Raw genomic sequence first — 22553 nt, forward strand, 5'->3', positions numbered from 1 at the left:
TCAGGAAACAACAGATGCTGGAGAGGATGTGGAGAAATAGAAGCACTTTTACGCTGTTGGTGGGAGTGTAAATTTGTTCAATCATTTTAGAAGACAGTGTGGCAATTCCTCAAGGATCTAGAACCAGAAATACCATTTGACCCAGTAATCTCATTACTGGGTATAAACCCAAAGGATTATAAATCATTCTACTATAAAGACACATGAACATGTATGTTTATTGCAGCACTGTTCACAATAGCAAAGACTTGGAACCAACCCAAATGCCCATCAGTGATAGACTGGATAAAGAAAATGTGGCACATATACACCATGGAATACTATGCAGCCATAAAAATAATGAGTTCATGTCCTTTGCAGGGACATGGATGAAGCTGGAAACCATCATTCTTAGTCAACTAACACAGGAACAGAAAACCAAACACCGCATGTTCTCACTCATAAGTGGGAGTTGGACAATGAGAACACATGGACATAGGGAGGGGAACTTTACACACCGGGGCCTGTCAGGGGGTGGGGGGCAAGGGGAGGGAGAGCATTAGGAGAAATACCTAATGTAGATGATGAGTTGATGGGTGCAACAAACCACCATAGCATACTGTGTAACTGTGTATACATATGTAACAAACCTGCACGTTCTGCACATGTATCCCAGAACTTAAAGAATAATAATGATAAATAATAATAATAATAATGCATGTAACTCAATAGTGGATAAATTCTGCTGGCCCTTGAAACCCAGAAGAAAGGGTTACTATTTGGGACTGGTAAAGTTCATCAGAATGCCATCAATCATATGCTTTCCTAATGGGCATAACTCTGACCACATTCATCTAGGGATCACTATCTGAATTTGCATGGCATAGAACATAGCAGAATAACTTTCCATTTCTCCACCTCTACTGAGCATTTACAGCATCCCACTAGTTACAACTTAACTTGGAATCTTGTGGTTTTATAATCCCCAGGATAAGGACAGAACAAAATTCATATTCTAACCATTTACTGACGCTGAACCAAATTGACCTTTAGCAAGTCAACTGGCAATGCAGAGAAACCACACCAAACTGTGACTTAAGCATTTCTAGAAATTACTGACTTAATTGACTCAGTCTACAGCTACATGTAGAGCAAAGGAACAGTGAAAATGGCCCTGTCCTCAGCCTTTGCCTTTTATAGATTTTTCTCAGGTGCATTCATTTATGTAGACTCAGTAATGATAATTTGGCACTCTAATTTTGAATGCTGTTCTAAGTCCTAGAGCAGTGAATTATGTCTTTTCTTTCAAAAGTGAGATTTACTAGGAAAAGAACAAGCTTTTTTTCTGTTATTAGTTCATTACGCTCAGTTTTAGGAAGGCTTAACAAAATGATAAAGAGTTTTCCTAAAGTAATATTTCTGACATAGCTGTTCTGTCATAAATTTTTTGCCTATTTAATTCTCTACAAAAATGTAAAATTGTGTTTTCAGTTATTTTTCCTGATCAACTTTGTTACATTAATACAACGAACTGCCTTTTCTGGAAGAAAATTTCTATTTATAACGATATTATAGGATGTAAAATTTCACATAAGATGGTTGACTGTCTTAAAATCATTGCAGCTGTCTTCTAGTAAGCAAGTGTATTACTTGTCAAGGGTTGCATGTACAATTCAGTGCCCATGGATGTATCTAACTGATTGGGTTATACTTTAGAAATCCTTTTAGTTTTGAAGTTTTGTTCTTTCATAGTAAGTGAAAGTAACTACCCGATATTAATGGTATATGTGAAAGAGTTAAACATTTACCTTGGTGGTAGTATAGTGTGATAACTCACTCTCTGATCGATTTAAATGGATTTAAAACTGCATCTGGCCTGGTTTGTTTTGGGTGATCAGAATATTTTACCCTATAAACAAGAATGCATTTGAGTAAGTAATGTGTAAACATGGGCCTCTATCGCATGTTTTCAACTCCCTGAAGTCCACTATAACAGTTCATTTTACTCATTGTGTTTGTTCTCTTCATCTTCCTTTCTATTTTCTCCATCCTTTAAGTGCCCCAGGAAAGTACCCCTCAAGCTGTGACTTGAAAGTTTCAAGGAATTATTATTTCAACTCCTCTTCTAAAGGTTGGCTTCACTTTCAAATCTCCCCACTTAAAGTTTTCTTTTTTCTTCTTTCTGTCTGTCATTTACAAAATAAGTTGGTTTTTTAGATGTCGCATTTTAAATTTTGAAATGTGTAACTAATGAGACTATTTTCCTTATCTCCTTTCTTTAACACTCCTTTATATACTGTCCTTATGGGCTAGTGTCATCATTAATTAGTTAATGTTTGTAGAATTTGTGAGCAAGAATTAGTGATAATAGGGAAAGTAGGGAATACTTGGGTTGCTGGTTGGAGGAGGAATACTAATGAATGTTAATCCTGAATGCTCACATAGTGCCTTTTGTCTTCAATATAGTTGAAAGAGGCACTAATTAATTGTCATCCTACAGGATTATTATTAAAACAGTACAGTCAGTGTTCAAGTGTGCCTGGAGCAAATACAGAAGTTTAGTCACTGTATAGGCTAAGCTGAAGATGCATGTGTTTTCTGCGCAGTGGGAATGACTAATACCAAATCATTAACAGAAGGATTTGGCTAAGAAAACAGGTGCAATGGTGAAAGTTTTGATGACGGACAAAAAGCATTTGACTATTTTTTTTTTTTTTGAGAGTTTCAGGCAAAAGCTTTGCCTATAGTAAAGTTTACCGTATGTTTTCTAGTAATTTTTAAGAAACATCTCTACAAGTAAGCATTCAAAAGAATGATATGTGGTATCTACAAGGTAGGCCAGATCCTGGTGACATATCTCAGATTTGTCTTTGTTGTTGTCTTCTGGTCTCCCTATAAGGGAAGCAGAGATAAGGGAAAGCTGAACAGCCCTTGATGCTCTCCACTTCTTATTTTGGTGGCTTCAAGTCTTTCACTGCCCCTGTCATTCAGAAAGAGCTTACTCTGGGGCTTCTTGAGGGTCCAGACTCATACTTAACACCCTGATTAACAGCCCAATTGTGTTTTGATTCATGGCTAGAGTGTTTACTATCATCTCTCCTAAAGAGCCATTGGTCAGAAAACATGGGAATAAAAAGTGCTGCTTCTTGTCCATGAATCATCTCATTTTCCCCACCACATTCTTTATATTGTTCACTAGATTCTATGAAAAACTAATGCAGAGGAAATGAAAACGAAAATTCTTCAGGAAAGACCAACTAAGGAGGGAAGGAGGAGGCAATGCCTTAGTGCCTTTGTGTGTGTATGTGTGTGTGTGTTCAAAGCATAACCCTTCCCTAAATAATGCATTTGCTGCTAATTCAGTAGCATATTTCACACTTGAGAAGAGCCTCCTCAGCAGCACTTGATGCCAACCCTAGTGCTCTTAAAAGCAGGCCTTCTTTAATGTATGTTTGATGAGTGTATTCTTCACTGAGAGATGAACACATAATGATTTGGAATTCTCTGTGTCACTAGACATTATGTAGAGCTTTAGTCATGGACAATTAGGAAGCATTAACCCTCCTGGTGATTTACACTGTATTTCTTAGATTCAGAATGGTCATTTTCTGGAAGAACAAAAGTATATTCCAACAGGGCATGTCTTTGGCTAGACAGAAGGTTCTGCCTGACTTTGAGGGGTAGGAGGTGGGATTCCTGAAGACAGCGGTATAATGATACATGGACTTATCAGGCAAAAAAATATGGTGTCAGCTCATTGTTAATATTTCCCTGAACTCTAGAGACATCATTTATCATGTATTAAGGAGGGAAATGATTATGTTCATAATGTAGAGCTTTAATGAATTGAAAATGTACAGACATCATTGAGCAACTCTTCCTTCCATAGGTCAGGCTGACTATGCTTTTATTGAAGAGAATGGGTTAGCACCATGGAGAACAGTCATTCTTCTTAGCTGGCGAGCATCTGACACTCAACTTGAAAGATAACATAAGAGTAAAATGATGTATGCTGACTGTGTGCCTTCCTCCTGCTGCATAGTGAACACTTCTGTAACATTAAACATGTTGAGTTTATATTGCATAACTGAAGTTGGTAAAGAAAGAAATCTTTCCAAGAACACACACAGTAAACCTGTATGCAGAAATAAGAAGAAAAGAGTGACTAGCCCTTATCCTTAGATTGGTAAAAATGGACAGATTTCTACTTTGCAGCCTGAAGTTAAGAATGGAGTTTTCTTTTTTCTTTCTTTCTTTTTTTTTATTATACTTTAAGTTTTAGGGTACATGTGCACGTTGTGCAGGTTAGTTACATATGTATACATGTGCCATGCTGGTGCGCTGCACCCACTAACTCATCATCTAGCATTAGGTATATCTCCCAATGCTATCCCTCCCCCCTCCCTCCACCCAACAACAGTCCCCAGAGTGTGATATTCCCCTTCCTGTGTCCATGTGATCTCATTGTTCAATTCCCACCTATGAGTGAGAATATGCGGTGTTTGGTTTTTTGTTCTTGCGATAGTTTACTGAGAATGATGATTTCCAATTTCATCCATGTCCCTACAAAGGACACGAACTCATCATTTTTTATGGCTGCATAGTATTCCATGGTGTATATGTGCCACATTTTCTTAATCCAGTCTATCATTGTTGGACATTTGGGTTGGTTCCAAGTCTTTGCTATTGTGAATAATGCCGCAATAAACATACGTGTGCATGTGTCTTTATAGCAGCATGATTTATAGTCCTTTGGGTATATACCCAGTAATGGGATGGCTGGGTCAAATGGTATTTCCAGTTCTAGATCCCTGAGGAATCGCCACACTGACTTCCACAATGGTTGAACTAGTTTACAGTCCCACCAACAGCGTAAAAGTGCTTCTATTTCTCCACATCCTCTCCAGCACCTGTTGTTTCCTGACTTTTTAATGATTGCCATTCTAACTGGTGTGAGATGGTATCTCATTGTGGTTTTGATTTGCATTTCTCTGATGGCCAGTGATGATGAGCATTTTTTCATGTGTTTTTTGGCTGCATAAATGTCTTCTTTTGAGAAGTGTCTGTTCGTGTCCTTCGCCCACTTTTTGATGGGGTTGTTTGTATACACCAACAACAGACAAACAGAGAGCCAAATCATGAGTGAACTCCCATTCACAATTGCTTCAAAGAGAATAAAATACCTAGGAATCCAACTTACAAGGGATGTGAAGGACCTCTTCAAGGAGAACTACAAACCACTGCTCAAGGAAATAAAAGAGGATACAAACAAATGGAAGAACATTCCATGCTCATGGGTAGGAAGAATCAATATCGTGAAAATGGCCATACTGCCCAAGGTAATTTACAGATTCAATGCCATCCCCATCAAGCTACCAATGCCTTTCTTCACAGAATTGGAAAAAACTACTTTAAACTTCATATGGAACCAAAAAAGAGCCCGCATCGCCAAGTCAATCCTAAGCCAAAAGAAGAAAGCCGGAGGCATCACACTACCTGACTTCAAACTATACTACAAGGCTACAGTAACCAAAACAGCGTAGTACTGGTACCAAAACAGAGATATAGATCAATGGAACAGAACAGAGCCCTCAGAAATAACGCCGCATATCTACAACTATCTGATTTTTGACAAACCTGAGAAAAACAAGCAATGGGGAAAGGATTCCCTGTTTAATAAATGGTGCTGGGAAAACTGGCTAGCCATATGTAGAAAGCTGAAACTGGATCCCTTCCTTACACCTTATACAAAAATCAATTCAAGATGGATTAAAGACTTAAACGTTAGACCTAAAACCATAAAAACCAGATAAGAAAACCTAGGCATTACCATTCAGGACATAGGCATGGGCAAGGACTTCATGTCTAAAACACCAAAAGCAATGGCAACAGAAGACAAAATTGACAAATGGGATCTAATTAAACTAAAGAGCTTCTGCACGGCAAAAGAAACTACCATCAGAGTGAACAGGCAACCTACAAAATGGGAGAAAATTTTCACAACCTACTCATCTGACAAAGGGCTAATATCCAGAATCTACAATGAACTCAAACAAATTTACAAGAAAAAGAATGGAGTTTTCAGAGTAGGCCTACTAAGCCTATGACAGTATTATTGCTTAATTTGGACTCTGGATAATGGGCTCCAGATTCTTACATAGTCCAGGATTGAGCCTCTGCAATCTCTGTGCCCTTCTGATTAAAATAAATATTCAAAGATGATAAAGGGCTAGCTAATCCTTTTACTTCTTACTGTCTCTCTGTTACAACTTGTATGTTTGTAAATTTTATATGGGATCTTGTAAAATTAAAACAAAACAAATGTTTTACAGTTTGGGGGGGTACCCTAGAGGTTGATTCCTCAAAGCTCCAGAGACAGTTAATGATAGTTACCCAGTGTAGAAATCTATGTAGGTAGATTCATTATGATATAAGACAGTCTGAACTAATGATTATTTGTTTTTCTTTTAATAAACCCATGTGTGAGTCTGTATGTATCTGTGTGGTTGCATTCTCTGCCAGGTTTGTTTTGTATTTTCAAATGAATATTTTTGTTGAGATTCACACCGGTGCTTAAAAATCACCATGTTGTTTTGTCTCTGACTTCTCCTACTAGATTGGTAAGTTTGATTACTGTAGTCTTTTCTAAATAGCACTCTCCATAATCTTTTCCTGTAGAAACATTTGGTGGCATAATTGTCACTCCTGCAGCTAGGTGTTGATTATTAACAACCACTTATTTTTGCTCCATGATTGCTGTCATGTAAATTCCCAGGAAGTGGGGTCAGCCAATCCTGAGTCTATCCTACAGTCAGTGATGCTTATGGGAAAATGTCAAGACAAACTTTGTACCTTAGCGTTGAAGGTGAAGAGCACTCCTGAGGTAAATATGAGATAGTTTTACTAGAAACAGTAAAACAAAAGATGAAAGATATGTTGAGTAATATAAACCTAATAAGAGATGAATGTGCATTTGATATATTTTCAGTTGTCCAGGTCCAAAAGAGGTCTTGGTCTTCAAGACCCAACTCAAAATAGATTAATAACCTGGTCATACTCCAATTACTTCCTTGATATTGATTATCTGAATATCTCCAAACATTCACGCCCTTATATAAGGGCCTCTTAAAATTATTCTTCAATTGTTTCAACTTTTTATGTTCTATTTCAATTAGATTGAAAAAAAAGCCAACTCTTTGGGATAGAAACTCCTTTTCTTCTGGTGTTCTTGCATCTTCTTCCATCTACCTACACAATGCATCTTCAATATGAAGCTTGTTGAAGAAATGAATGAATGAATGGTTAGGTTGGAAAGCAGAGATTTCAAAGTGTTCTCTAAAATCATAATACATTTATAGAAAAGTACATTCTCTATTTCTAATCTAGCAGTTTTTTCTGTGTACAGCTTCCCTCTCCAAATATTTTGTACCAAAATACCCATGGCCTACATTTCTGTGGAGGCCATATATGGAGAGCAATGAGATAATCAAAAAATTCCTTTAGTTATTTTGCCTCTTGCCTTACTCCATCTAATACTAGCCTGTTGATTTTCATTCTCTTAATTTAATTGGTTAATGTGGTTAAGACTTAAGTGTAACTGACTCAGGCAAACTTTGTATCTACTTATAAACCTGCTGTTTTTATGAGAAAATAAATGACAATAAGTCTTCTGTCTTACAGAAATATGTTATTCATCCAATAAGCCTATGAAAAGTCCAAAAACTTCTTGGGACTTATTATCAATCACATATTCAAATGCCATATATGATATTCTAAAATAATATACTAGTATGAGACTAGTTTAGAAGGTCTAGCTGTCAAAATCCAGATTTTTTTAACAACTGAAATGAGATTAGATTCAACACCAGTTTTTTATATAAAATGTAGTTAGAAGACATTTTAATTTTTTTTAAGCTGTTTTCATGGAGGAAAGTCTTTTTAAAAATTTTTATTAAATTTTCTTAAAGAATATCTACAATGACAAATGCTGAATTCAGGATGCATGAAGAATTATGAACTGAAATTATACATTTTGAATTTCATTTTAGAAATATGAGATATGTTTTTATCAGCCCCTATTGGCAAAGACAATTGCTGATGTGGACCATAAAACAACTCAGGCTTACAAATTAATTTATAAGTAATTACACCCCAGGTTTTTAGATATTTAGTTCATATGCAAAAGTTGACTGCACATTAATGCAGTTGGGATGTATAGTTTGTTATTTTATATTCCTCTGAAGCATCAAGCATCTATAGCTCCAGAAAACTCTGGATTTATTAAGCATATGGTACTGGAAAAAATATAATTTCATACCTTAAGCATTTTCAGCTTAACTCATCATTGTATTAACTATTAGATTTTCTTTCATTTCTCAAATAGTTGTGCATTTTGTGATAGATTTGTAAACTATCTGTAAGGAATCTTTTCACTGGAAACTTCTGAGTTCTCTTTAAAGGGCAGACAAAATGATTTGTGGGAGTTTGGGGAGTGCTATTTGTTTTTATTAGGTTGAATTACAAGGTTCATGTCATCCTTATGAGGTAGATCCAAAAGCAGCTCACTTTTGTTCATTAAGGTCAAATGAATGTCTTGGGATATACCCCTACAGACAATCCTGAGTTCTCATCAGCACAAAGCACTTCTTGTTACAGAGAGAAATGTTTTGATTCATTATTTCAGGAAAGGATGCCAAGGATAAAAAGCAGTTGACTTACAACAGCAGTTCGTACATTTCCTGGACTGTTGGGATGTATCATGTATTCCATTTACATTGCACCTGCCTCAGGCACAGGATATCACTACGTAAGAGCAAACAAACATATTGGCAAGTAACAATATGGTGTATGTGGTTGTAGGTAAGGATGCTATCCAAAGGCAACTGATTCTGTTGTGATTCAGAGTAGACTGCAGACAATGCTAATCAGCCACAATTCATCATAATAACTTGTGTGTATCTAAACTCTTATACATTGGTAGAGTGTCATATTGAATGATATGAAATTGCTGATATTCAACTGTTTTTTCTTAACTTATAAAACTGGAATTTTATGTAGTTTAATCTAATACTTTCACATTTATTATTCCCCTTCGAAAGGCTACCTGCTATGCTTGAAAGCACATTGGATTTAGAGCCAGTGGCCTGGGTCCGTGTCCCAACTTACATGCCACTTGTCTGCTGGGTGACCTTTACAAATCCATTAGAGAGTGAACAATGACATGTGGGAACAAAGAAAAATCTAATTCATGAGCTATTTATCAGTTTTTTGACTAATAGTTTCTGGATAGAGAGCCTTCTTCACAGGGGTGATATGAAGTTGCAGTATCATAATGTATTCAAAAAGGCTAACAATTCAAAGGTGAATAATTATTAATGTCATGACTGCTCATCAAGAGGAGATTGTCAGGTAGGAAGGGCAAGTATCATTATCCTTATTTTGCAGTTGGAGAAACTGAAAGTCATAAAGGTGGCTGAGGTTACTCAGCAGGTCAACAATAGAATCTAAGACGTGTCACTGTTGCTCTTTTAAGGACACCCTCTGGTGGTGCTCTCAGTGTCAAGTGAGTGTGAACACTGCTCTAACTGACCACAGCAGCATCACCAGGACATCCCCACCAGTGAAAATGCCTATCTCTGTAATACCACATCACTGTTTTGCAAAGTCATGAAAATGTAGGATACCTGACAATGAGTTCTTCCAAAATCTTTGTTTTTCCCCTTCAAAAACGGTATTAGGCTGGATGCTGTGACTCATGCCTGTCATCCCAGCACTTTGGGAGGCTGAGGCAGGAGGATTGCATGAGCCTAGAAGTTTGAGACCACTCTGGGCAACAAAATAAGATCCCATCTCTCTGAATAAATATATCAATAAAATATGAGTTGGACATGGCAGCACACATCTATAGTGCCAGCTACTTTGGAGACGGAGGCAACAAGAGGCCTTGAGCCCAGGAGTTTGAAGTCACAGTGAACTATGATTGTGCCACTGCATTCCAGCTTGGGTTATAGAGAAATACCTCATTTGTAAGGCAAAACAAAACAACAACAACAACAAAACTGTATGAAAAGTTTTGGTGTTTTTGTTCCCCCCATATAAGGAAAGCCTTCACATTGCAACCGTGAGAGGCACCATGTAGGGTGGTTGCTGTCATTCCTATTATATGACTGAGAAAACAGGCCCAGTGAAATCTGAAATACCTGGTCTGAGATGTGGCAGGTAGGGATGAACAGCTGTGAAGAAAGCTAGTTCCTTCCAGTTTGAAAGCCTGTACTTCTACTGCTAAAATGCTCTGTTCATTCACCTTGGGCCTGAAGCAGCTCACAACACTAGTTAATTGGTTTGGGCAATCATAATACCCATGCATGAAACAAAACATTATTCAGTGGTAACGTATGAAGCATATGGGTAAGATTAAAACTCAATTCAGTGAGATCCAGAATACAATATTGGATGATAGAGCAAATACTCACTTGGAGAAAGAATACAACGACTTTTTATAGACAACTTTTAGAAAAATCTCAGTACAGTATTAATCTGAGTCTACTTAAAGCACCTGACAACTATTTACATTGTACTGTGACTGGTTCCAGGATATTTTTTACTCGGGTAAAGTAAGCCATAAAGAAAGCCAGTTTACTTCGGAATTCATATATAACATTCCACCTTGAGCACCCACCACTCGACTTTTTATCACTTTCCCTTTTTATTCTTAGCGGTAAACTTCCTGTGTAAGATCTTGAAGTTACTACGGTTTGCATGCAACATTCAAGGATTTCATATGAGGACTGCTTTAAGGCAGCTCCCTCAGATCTCTTCAGGATGACTTCCCAGTTAGTTTCAATTTCTCTCCCTGCCTTCACACTGTGAAAGAGCATGGCATCTCTCGGGAAGTCTCTGTAATGCTACCCCTTCTTCAGCTCTTAGTTATTGGTCCTGGGTGAAGATGACTTGTTCCATTTTTGCCCCAGATACAGGCTGTTGGACCCTGCATGGAAAACTAAAGCAAGCTATGCCTAAACTGTCATTATCTGAGGCAACCAGTGCTCTCTGGACCCAAAAGTAAAGCCTTGACTAATTTTGCTTTTCTGTTAATGAGAAAATTCTCCCAGTTACCTGGACATTTTCTTTCTCCTAAGATTTCATCTAGGGTAGGGTCTGTCTTCTGGCCTGAGGCTACCTACTTTTGGCTATAAGTAACTACTAGGAACTTTCCTCCTTTCATTCATTCATCATGAATAGCGAAGTACTTAAGATTGTGGATCCAGTGTCAGATTGCCTAGTTTTGAATCCAGGTTCTTCCACATATTAGTCAAATGGCCTTAGGCAATTTTCTGGGCACAAATGCCTCTGTCTGCCAAATGGAGATAAGATCCTACCTACCTGATACAAATATCATGAGACGAAATAGATCGATAGATTAAAAATGCTTAAAATATTGGGCTTACCTGTCCCCAACCTCATTGTCAAGGCACAGACAATTCATCACGCTGTGTCCGTAACAGACCCCAAATATTCCATGCATCTCAGCCCATGTTCAAAGTGCCTCATTAGCTTGGAATTCCCTCTTGCCACCCCCACTTTTTAAAATTTTATCCACATTTCAAGATTCTATTAAAATCCCACATCTTCCTTAAAGAACTTCCACCTTGTGCACACCTAACTCTTTTACCATTAATATAATAGCACTTATACTGAAATGTATAATGACATTTATATATACCAAAATAAGTATACAAATGTATATCATTACTCTTAAAGGCACCTCAATAAGTTTTTACACATATGTGAATGTATGTGTCTGTGTGTTTATAAAGGCATGTATATACATGTATGTATGTATTATGTACCTGTATATCTGTCTGTATACCAATTGATTTGACAGTCATTCCTTACATGACTATCATGGTTAATGTACCCTGTTACATGGAGGATATGAGGTAAATAAGACATATTTTCTGCCTATGAGGATTTAATATTATGGAAGGAAGATTTTTTAAAAAGCAATATATACTATACTATACTGTAAAACTGACTTGGATGATATGCAAGAAATATCTAACATATACACACATATATACATATTTATATAGACATGTATTTATAAATGTACAACTAAAATTTGATGAAACATCAAATTTCTAAGATAATTTCCAAAAGCTAATTTTATTTCAGAACTGATAACTGTGATCAGTATTAAGTAAAAAATTATTATTGTATTTCTACACATTCTAATTGAACCAAGGCTTCTGCTCCAAGATTGTTCAGACTTGCATACTTCAATGGTTCTAACTTTAAATTTAGAACTTTCTCATTCTGATGGCATCTCCAGCTTTCTGCTTCTAAGCTTTTCACATACCTTTGACAGACTTTGTTGACTAAAAGTGTTCTTTGTAACCTTTGCCATGTGTTTCTGCAGCAGAATCTTTTTTATTCTTTTGCATTTTACAGATAATAACTTCTTGTCTCTTGGTCTGGGAACAATGTGGAATAAAAATTGTAACAAATAATTTTAGAAGAACGGATTCATCCAGATTTAACTGAATGGGATTGTTACTATGCATTTATACACTGACAATTCAATTGATTAAGCTTACTTTTGATAAACTCTATAGGTTGACTTTAGATTGCATTATTTGACATTTATTATCTCCATTGTCTTCAGTAGGCCTTAGCAAGGAAGTTGAGTTTGTTTAGAGGCTTATATGTTTTTTTTCCTGAAAGACCATTGCTTTGGTTTCTCTGTTTTAAAATAATGTATCCACATTACCCGGATGATTAGTAAGAAAATTGGACAGAGTACATAGAAGTGTTTGTTAAATAGCTTACTCTAAAAAATATGCAAACCTCATAGCTTTTAAGATGTTTTAAAAAAGCCTAACTATACTAGATAGAAAAAGAAAACAGCTAACAATTATTTCAGTGCAAACTGAATCTTTTTCTGTAGCTATGTCTAGAAGATTCATATATTAATTAATAAAAATAGCATGTATAATATGATCATGTTTCATATAGTTACTTTTGCATCTATCTAATCTTTCTATCTTTCTATGTATCTGTCATCTATATAACATCTCTTCTGACTATAAATATGTAGAGATAAATATTTGAAATTATTTTCACAAAATGATAAAAGTTATTTCTTGGTGGTTGAATATAGAGCAATTATTTTTAACCCTATTAACATATGTTCTGATAGTTTTTATTATTTTATATATAATAAACATGTTACATATTTTTATTATGTATTCTAAGAAAATTAGTACCTTTATCTCTATGAGGTTTTTAATGCTTTTCAAAGGGGAAAAACAAGCATACTTCTTTATAACATGTTAGTATCGAAGACAGACACACTTTTGGGCTTGAGCATAAGGGAGCATCTAGTTTTGATGAGACTCTGAGAGAAATGTTTGTGAGTTTTGGTGTCTTTTCTCTTTAGAAAAATACTCCTTTACATAATAATTATGTACAAAGCACTGGGTACTTATGCATATGCATATATACTGTTTGCTAGGAAGATGCTCTGCAAATAGAATGATTTGTCATTACGTACACGTGTGTATCTATGCTTAAAAATAGCTATTTGTGTTTATCACACACCTTTCATCTCTTACATGCATGAGGATATTCACAGTATCTTTGATTTTAAGTCCTTTCCTTTGCCTTGAAATGGAGTTGAGATGACTATTTATTTATTTATTGAGATGGAGTTTAGCTCTTGTTGCCCAGGCTGGAGTGCAGTGGTGCAATCTCAGCTCACTGCAACCTCCACCTCCTGGGTTCAAGCGATTCTCCTGCCTCAGCCCCCCAAGTAGCTGGGAATACAGGTGCCCGCCACCATGCCTGGCTAATTATTTTTGTATTTTTAGTAGAGACAGTGTTTCACCATGTTGGTCAGGCTGGTCTTGAACTCCTGACCTCAGGTGATCCACCCACCTCAGCCTCCCAAAGTGCTGGGATTACAGGCATGAGGAAATGAGACTTTAATATGAATTCTCTTTTCCATGACTCAATGCTTTATCTTGCTTTTAGCCCCTTCTGCTCCCCATCTGATTGACTTGCTATTAGTAAACATAGAACTGTCTCTGCATTCCAAGCCCTCAAATGGCCAAAGTAGATGGACCAGCTCCCTTTCTCTTTTATAATTCCAGCTGGATTCTCCCCCTTGTTATCGTTAGTGGGAGAACAGAGATGTGCATTAACTGCATAGACAGCTGTGGAAAACAAGAAGAAGCCCAGTCCCCACGACATCTCCAAAAAGCCATGAGACTCATGCAAGGTGGAGAATATTTGTATGTTGTGGTCATAGGAACCTGAATGACTTATGAGCAGTTGGGGGATTCTGTATTCATTTTTATTAACTTTAATTATAGGAGCACTATAAAATTTTCTCATTCTATGTTGCGTGAAAAATGCAGTAGTTAATTGCACCTGACATTTAATTGGTTTATGCTTCCCTCTAACACAATCTTGTACTGCAAGAGACAGGGAAAACTAGTTGGCATATTTCTGCAATTGCAGAGGATTACACACCCAGAAATTAGTCTTTTTGTTAGTTCTAGCAGTGAATTACAAATGCAGTTTCAGAAGTGTAGGGAGAGAAATAAAATCTGTGCGTCTACATTCTACATATGCTAAAAGACTGACATGGGCTTCCCTGAATGCTTTGTATGACTTTGCCAGAATGGCTGAGATTTTTTCATTATCATTGTACGGATTTAAAAATGACATTTTTTATACCCTTGTGAACATGTCAGGTTGTTTACCATTTCTGTTCCAAGCCATCTGGACCCTTCATAACCTTTTCATATATTTTTTCAAATATCATCTGGCATAAAAAGCATAAGGTACCTTGCTGTTACCAATTATAATACATGATGGAAGAAGTTGGATTTAGTGTGGCATAGTGCCTCTGATTTCAAGAGTGGCGAGACACTCTGGAAAGCATCCATCTCCTGTGATATGTTCTAAGCTTGAAGGGAGAAAATGATACATGAAGTACAAAAAGCCAATGCTAATTTCCATTTGACGCAATTATGGACTAATGGTGCATATACCAACAGCAAGGCACTGTGTAAGCATTATGGGATGTGCCATGATGAAGGTGGCAGGCACCTTGCCCTCAAGGAGTTTGTAATCTACAGGAGGGAGGAGGCCTTACATGGTAACCAAATGCAAGGCTGGAAAGTGCATAAGGCTGAGAGAGCACAGAGGGAGAGAATTGCGAGAGTATGGAGAGGTGATTAGGGAGGCTTACGGTGCTGCCATATTATAAAAATAGAAGTGGACTGGCAGTGGGGAACAGCTTTTTGAAACGTGAAGCCTGTTTATCATTTTTTATTGCGTCTATTTGATTCTTCTCTCTTTTCTTCTTTATTAGTCTTGCTAGCGGTCTATCAATTTTGTTGATCCTTTCAAAAAACCAGCTCCTGGATTCATTAATTTTTGAAGGGTTTTTTGTGTCTCTATTTCCTTCAGTTCTACTCTGATTTTAGTTATTTCTTGCCTTCTGCTAGCTTTTGAATGTGTTTGCTCTTGCTTTTCTAGTTCTTTTAATTGTGATGTTAGGGTGTCAATTTTGGATCTTTCCTGCTTTCTCTTGTGGGCATTTAGTGCTATAAATTTCCCTCTACACACTGCTTTGAATGTGTCCCAGAGATTCTGGTATGTTGTGTCTTTGTTCTCGTTGGTTTCAAAGAACATCTTTATTTCTGCCTTCATTTCGTTATGTACCCAGTAGTCATTCAGGAGCAGGTTGTTCAGTTTCCATGTAGTTGAGTGGTTTTGAGTCAGTTTCTTAATCCTGAGTTCTAGTTTGATTGCACTGTGGTCTGAGAGACAGTTTGTTTTATTTTATGTTCTTTTACATTTGCTGAGGAGAGCTTTACTTCCAAGTATGTGGTCAATTTTGGAATAGGTGTGGTGTGGTGCTGAAAAAAATGTATATTCTGTTGATTTGGGGTGGAGAGTTCTGTAGATGTCTATTAGGTCCGCTTGGTGCAGAGGTGAGTTCAATTCCTGGGTATCCTTGTTAACTTTCTGTCTCGTTGATCTGTCTAATGTTGACAGTGGGGTGTTAGAGTCTCCCATTATTATTGTGTGGGAGTCTAAGTCTCTTTGTAGGTCACTCAGGACTTGCTTTATGAATCTGGGTGCTCCTGTATTAGGTGCATATGTATTTAGGATAGTTAGCTCTTCTTGTTGAATTGATCCCTTTATCATTATGTAATGGCCTTCTTTTTCTCTTTTGATCTTTGTTGGTTTAAAGTCTGTTTTATCAGAGACTAGGATTGCAACCCCTGCCTTTTTTTGTTTTCCATTTGCTTGGTAGATCTTCCTCCATCCTTTTATTTTGAGCCTATGTGTGTCTCTGCACTTGAGATGGGTTTCCTGAATACAGCACACGATGGGTCTTGACTCTTTATCCAATTTGCCAGTCTGTGTCTTTTAATTGGAGAATTTAGTCCATTTACATTGAAAGTTAATATTGTTATGTGTGAAATTGATCCTGTCATTATGATGTTAGCTGGTTATTTTGCTCGTTAGTTGATGCAGTTTCTTCCTAGCCTCGATGGTCTTTACAATTTGGCATGTTTTTGCAGTGGCTGGTACCGGTTGTTCCTTTCCATATTTAGTGCTTCCTTCAGGAGCTCTTTTAGGGCAGGCCTGGTGGTGACAATATCTCTCAGCATTTGCTTGTCTGTAAAGTATTTTATTTCTCCTTCACTTATGAAGCTTAGTTTGGCTGGATATGAAATTCTGGGTTGAAAATTCTTTTCTTTAAGAATGTTGAATATTGGCCCCCACTCTCTTCTGGCTTGTAGAGTTTCTGCTGAGAGATCCGCTGTTAGTCTGATGGGCTTCCCTTTGTGGGTAACCCGACCTTTCTCTCTGGCTGCCCTTAACATTTTTTCCTTCATTTCAACATAATCAGACAATTATGTGTCTTGGAGTTGCTCTTCTCGAGGAGTATCTTTGTGGCATTCTCTGTATTTCCTGAATCTGAATGTTGGCCTGCCTTGCTAGATTGGGGAAGTTCTCCTGGATAATATCCTGGAGAGTGTTTTCCAACTTGGTTCCATTCTCCCCGTCACTTTCAGGTGCACCAATCAGACATAGATTTGGTCTTTTCACATAGTCCCATATTTCTTGGAGGCCTTGTTCATTTCTTTTTATTCTTTTTTCTCTAAACTTCCCTTCTCACTTCATTTCATTCATTTCATCTTCCATCACTGATACCCTTTCTTCCAGTTGATCGCATCGGCTCCTGAGGCTTCTGTATTCTTCACATAGTTCTCGAGCCTTGGCTTTCAGCTCCATCAGCTCCTTTAAGCGCTTCTCTGTATTGGTTATTCTAGTTATACATTCGTCTAAATTTTTTTCAAAGTTTTTAACTTCTTTGCCTTTGGTTTGAATTTCCTCCTGTAGCTCAGAGTAGTTTGATCGTCTGAAGCCTTCTTCTCTCAGCTCGTGAAAGTCATTCTCCATCCAGCTTTGTTCCGTTGCTGGTGAGGAACTGCGTTCCTTTGCGAGAAGAAGCAGCAGGACCATAGCGCAACTCTGTCTGCATCATCTGTCATTAATTCTTCGCTTTCAAATTTTATAGGTCCCCAGAAAATTGATTGAGGAAGATCTAAAAGAAAATAATGGTCAAATTTTGTTCTTTAGTTCACTTGCCCCAGGTCCTGAAAATTATTTAAAAACCAACAGGTTGTCAAAGGCTAAGAACACTTATTGGAGCTATTTTTTTTTTCATTAAAGACTTCAAAAGATAGAAATCACAATTCTGCAAGGTTAAGGAAAAAGAGAAATCTTAATTTCCTCTGCCATTTGTTTTTTAATAAATCCAAAAATGCCCCGATGTATCTTGAGAATGTAGCTCTTCTCCATTTTTACCTAGTAAAAGCCATGTAATCTCATACATGAAATAAATAGATAAAATAATAAACATTAAAATGGCCTCTGTAGGCAGACAAGGTAGAGATCATTATACTAGTACAAGCAGTGTTTTTGAGGCTGGAGCAGGCAGGGTGGCTTTTCCCTCAGAAGTTACGTACGTCCAAAAGGTTTGCAATGGCCAACTCAAACAAAAGTAAAGTTGTGGCCAACTATCTGGGAAGGCATTTCCAAATGGCTCAAAGATGCCAGAAGCAGGAGGCAGGCCCAGGTTTTGGTTAGGGGAGATGAGGACAGAAGGTTGAGTCAAAGACCAAGGTGGTTTTCATCCTATACAGTCACAAGCAGTGGGTCCAACACATTCACAGGTGCAACCTCTCCCCCAGATTCTCCCCTGAGTTCAGAGATACCCAATAGATTCTTGGAGCTGCTGGCACATGTCATAAGCTCCAATACAAAATATCCTAGGATGACGACAATGTTGTATGTAGTAATCCTGTTATTATCTAGTGAAAAACAGTATCCGAGATCCTTTTTCTTTTTCTTTCTTTCTTTCTTTTCTTTTTTTTTTTTTTTTGAGATGGAGTCTCACCCTGTTACCCAGGCTGGAGTATAGTGACGCGATCTCGGATCACTGCAACCTCTGCCTCCTCGGTTCAAGTGATTCTCCTGCCTCAGCCTCCCCAGTAGCTGGGATTACAGGTGCATGCCACCACGCCCGGGTAATTTTTGTATTTTTAGTAGAGACGGGGTTTCACCATGTTGGCCAGGCTGGTCTCAAAATCCACCCTCTTCAGTTCCCCAAAGTGCTGGGATTACAGGCGTGAGCCCTGGCTCCCAGTGGATTCTTCTTTGTGCTGCTTTTGCTGATCACTCGCCAGTCACATGCACAGAGACAATGCTATTTACCATCATGTTCAGGATGCAGCACAGGGTGTTGGAGAGTCCAGTGCATTTAGGAGCTTGTAGCTTCAGCTCTGCCCACTTGAAATTCATGGGGCTGATTATCTTGGCCTGCAAGATATTCAGAAAGCAGCTACTGGCAATGCACATACCTCTGCCCACTCTGTGAACATAGAAAACAAGTTTTCATCCAGTGTCACTGAGGAAATATTTCAACTTCAAAGCAGCCATTGTCTGTAGGACTTGATTAGAGAGTATGACCAAGGAATTGGCTACAGTCATGTGTTTGAGAATCAAATCTGTGGATCTTAATGTGCACCTGGTGAAATAAAGGAAACTGTAACGTTAAAGAAGAAAGACATTTCCTAGGAATCCAACTATAATCTGAGATAAGGAGATCATTCCTTTTGCCAAATACCCCAGGGCATTTGTCATTTTTTTCAGTGACTTTTATTTCCATTTAGAGTGAGAGGATCCTGCATAGAAACATGAAGTCTGCTTTAATGTGGAACCTGAAATTCACTTGTCCACTTATTGTTATTTCCACCTCCTTAATTTCTTATTAAAACCCATTTTTCTTCCTCTGAATGTTTGCTATAAAAATAAAAACATATATGGGAATTATATTAGTTTCATAAGAAGAACATATACATACCATATCAGAGTTTTATATATAACAATCCTATAAGTAACAATAATTTCATAAAGTAAGCACTTTGTTATTCCCATTTTACAGGTGAGGAGAGCTTAGGTAAAGGAAGACTGAGTGACTTTTCTAACGTCCCCTCCTTGGAAGAGGCTGAGCCAGGAGTTGACAATGTATTTAACCATTGTGTATTTCAACCTCTGACAAAGTTGTATTTTTCCAAATGTCCACATTATTTTTCGGTTTTGCATATCCTGTACATTTTTAAATAATGGTTGTGCATTTAGAAAAAAACAAGGCACCAAGATGGGGATGTTGCATAGATTGGGGAATCAGTTCTCAAGGAAAGAGAGTCAAGAGGAATAGAGCAAGGCTCAGAGCTGGCACACAATTGAAGAAACTCAATCTCCAGACCCAAGGAAAGCCCGGTGATGTTGCTGTTCTGGAATGCCCAGACTGTGCTTACCAGGATGTAGTGGCTCCTTAGAGGCACAGTGCCAGGCAAGCCATGTGATCTTGATCTAACCAGTTGAGGATCTAGGGGAGCATTTCTTAAAGTATGGTCCACAGTCTCCTACACCAGAATACCACAATGAGTGTTAAAAATGCCCATCTCCAGGCCTGACTGCACACCTTGGAATGGATTTTGGGGCACCTTCCTTGGGGGTGACTCTTAATGATACCAAAGTTTGAGAAGCTCTCATTTAGGTCATCGGAAGAAATGAACACATGAAAATCAATGACCCAGACAAGGCCAGAAATTTTACATGGGAAATCATGGGGCCAGATAGTAACAATAGGAATTGAGGAGAAATAAAGATAAATTTGAGCTAAGAGGTTGAAGCAGGTCTTGAAAGATGTGAGGAATTTTACTCAGTGAAGAGGTGGGAACATTCTTGGTGGGAGAAAGGGCCTCAAATGAAAACCCTTGGAGGAAGTCAGCCTGGCATCATGGAAAAGGCCATGAGCTAAAATTAGGTTTAATAAGGATTGGGTTTACAGGAGAGTGTTAGCATCTGGTGTGGGCAGAATAAATGGGATGGTAATGTTTAAAAGTGATTCAGGATTTAAGGACTTATTCAGATCAATTCACTTTCAGTGCTACAGGATTGCAAGCCCAGAATTCAGTGAATTCAGGACCTTGGTATTATTACTCTTGCTAAGTCATATTTTCACCTTATCGAATAATGATTCTCTTCAGTGCAACAGATACACATCTAACATTAGTGCTGTGTGAAATAAGGGGAAAACATAGAAAAGTTATTGAACTGTACAGTTCCTGTGCCTTGAATTTCATGTTCTTATGAGCCCCTGTAACTTTTTAATTGAAATGCTAATGCAAATAGCCCATAAAAGAGACAAGAGGAGAAAGTGCACATGCCTCTCAGAAATCATGTAGACAGGTAGACCACGTGTATGATGCGCAATCAAGATATGAAGGGCTGATGGTGGGTGGCTGCCATTAGAGGTGTCAGGGATAACGATGGCAGGTCCGATGACATTCCTAGTAACAGCTGCATATGGCTAACTATGACGAGGGGCCCTTGCAGTGCCCTTCCTTTAGAAGTCCCTTATTCAAATGTGAGAACAGCAGAGATTCCCAGAGTCCAAGGGCTGAAAGTCCCTTTTGTTTAATCCCTGTCCCAATCCCAGCGTTGCTGCTGCTGCCCCAGCCCTGCCTCAGGCTCTTGAGGGATGGTGTCTTTTCAGCACAAAACACCACATCTGCTGCACTTTCTTGAAGCTCACTTCCACAGAGCATAGGGAATCAGGTGATCTTGGCACTTGAGCCTTCATTGAATTTGCTTTGAAAAGTTACCAAGTGGTTCTGGCATGAGAAGCATTCTTGATTAATTCCCCAGGTTGGTGTCTCTTGTATTTGCCAAGAACCAGAGAGAGAGACCAACAGAATGGTAAATGTTTTTTGTTGTTGTTGTTGTTTGTTTGTTTTGTTTGTTTTGTTTTAGTGATCCTCGTAGTATGTCTTTCTTTAGCACTTACCGGCCCAATGGCCCCTGCACTCCTTATCCTGCCTTTATGCAAACTCCTAACTGTCCAAAGCCTCAATAGTGACCCCATGAGACCCTATCATTTCTAGTAGAGCCATGTGTTTCAGACCTTTCTGAAATATCTTCTTCTCATCATGTTTTAACAATGTTTTCCTAACACAGAATGTTTTCCTTTAAAGAAAACTGGAAAACAGAGAAAAATGAGAAAATATTTGCCAACATGTAGATAAAATATTTATTGCTTTAATCTTAATTTTTTTAAGCTTAAAACGAAGGGATTAACAAAAAGAAAAGTGAGTGAATGCGTGAATAAATGAATGGACACAAATGACCAATAAATGTTTGATTTCATCTGCTTAAGGCCTGCTAAGTGATTGATTGGCAAATCTTAGAGAACAATTCACATCCAGATGTTTATAGCTAAAAATATCCTAATATATTTTCTCTGAGAGATACAAAAAGAATTCTGAGACTTGTGATAATATTTGCATGTCAGTGGAGCTCTTAGTCCCCTTAAAATCACATCAGGATTGTCCACTCTGTTTTATTGGCTTAAATGTCCAGAACATGGCCCAGAGAAGAGCCTGTGACATTTATCTTCTGTATTCAATCCCACTTCATCTGCAAGATCATAGTTGGGAAGACTGTAGGTTGCCCCAGAGTAAGGAAGGATATACAAACTGCAATGAATGTGCCTAGTAATATTTCTCACATTCATTCCAGGATGACACAAAAAGTTAATTACCAGATGTGCAATGCAAAGACAAGTGCTTTGTGAAGGTGGAAGAGAATAGCTAGGAGTCATGTAGAAGAAAGGAAGCGGCAATGGGGTGGGTTAAGAATTAGAGCAACATAGATATCCTATAAAATGGAATATGTGAAGAAGGCATAAGTGAACCCAAAGAAGGGTGCAAAGATACAAGAATGAGGAAGGTTGGTCAACAGCCACCTTTCTGGACTAGTCTGTCTTCCAGTGCTTCTCTTTGCCACTGTTTGGAGGGCTTGTCCGGGTGGTGGCAGGACCTTCAATTTGCAGACCTGTGTTAGGTAGGACAGAATTGGATGAGCCACTTAGTGACATTAATTTATTGAACAAAGTGAGTCAGAAAATTGAAAGTTCA

At 37.9% G+C, this 22553-nt stretch overlaps 1 protein-coding gene across 3 annotated transcripts in view; it reads left to right on the forward strand.

The window, feature by feature from the left end:
• DCC (DCC netrin 1 receptor) overlaps nucleotides 1-22553 on the forward strand; it is a 1206401-nt gene that overhangs the window by 61554 nt on the left and 1122294 nt on the right. The gene's annotated exons all lie outside the window — the stretch shown is intronic.

The sequence above is a fragment of the Gorilla gorilla genome, chromosome 17 (genome assembly GCF_029281585.2).
Source record: "Gorilla gorilla gorilla isolate KB3781 chromosome 17, NHGRI_mGorGor1-v2.1_pri, whole genome shotgun sequence".
Lineage (NCBI taxonomy): Eukaryota > Metazoa > Chordata > Mammalia > Primates > Hominidae > Gorilla > Gorilla gorilla.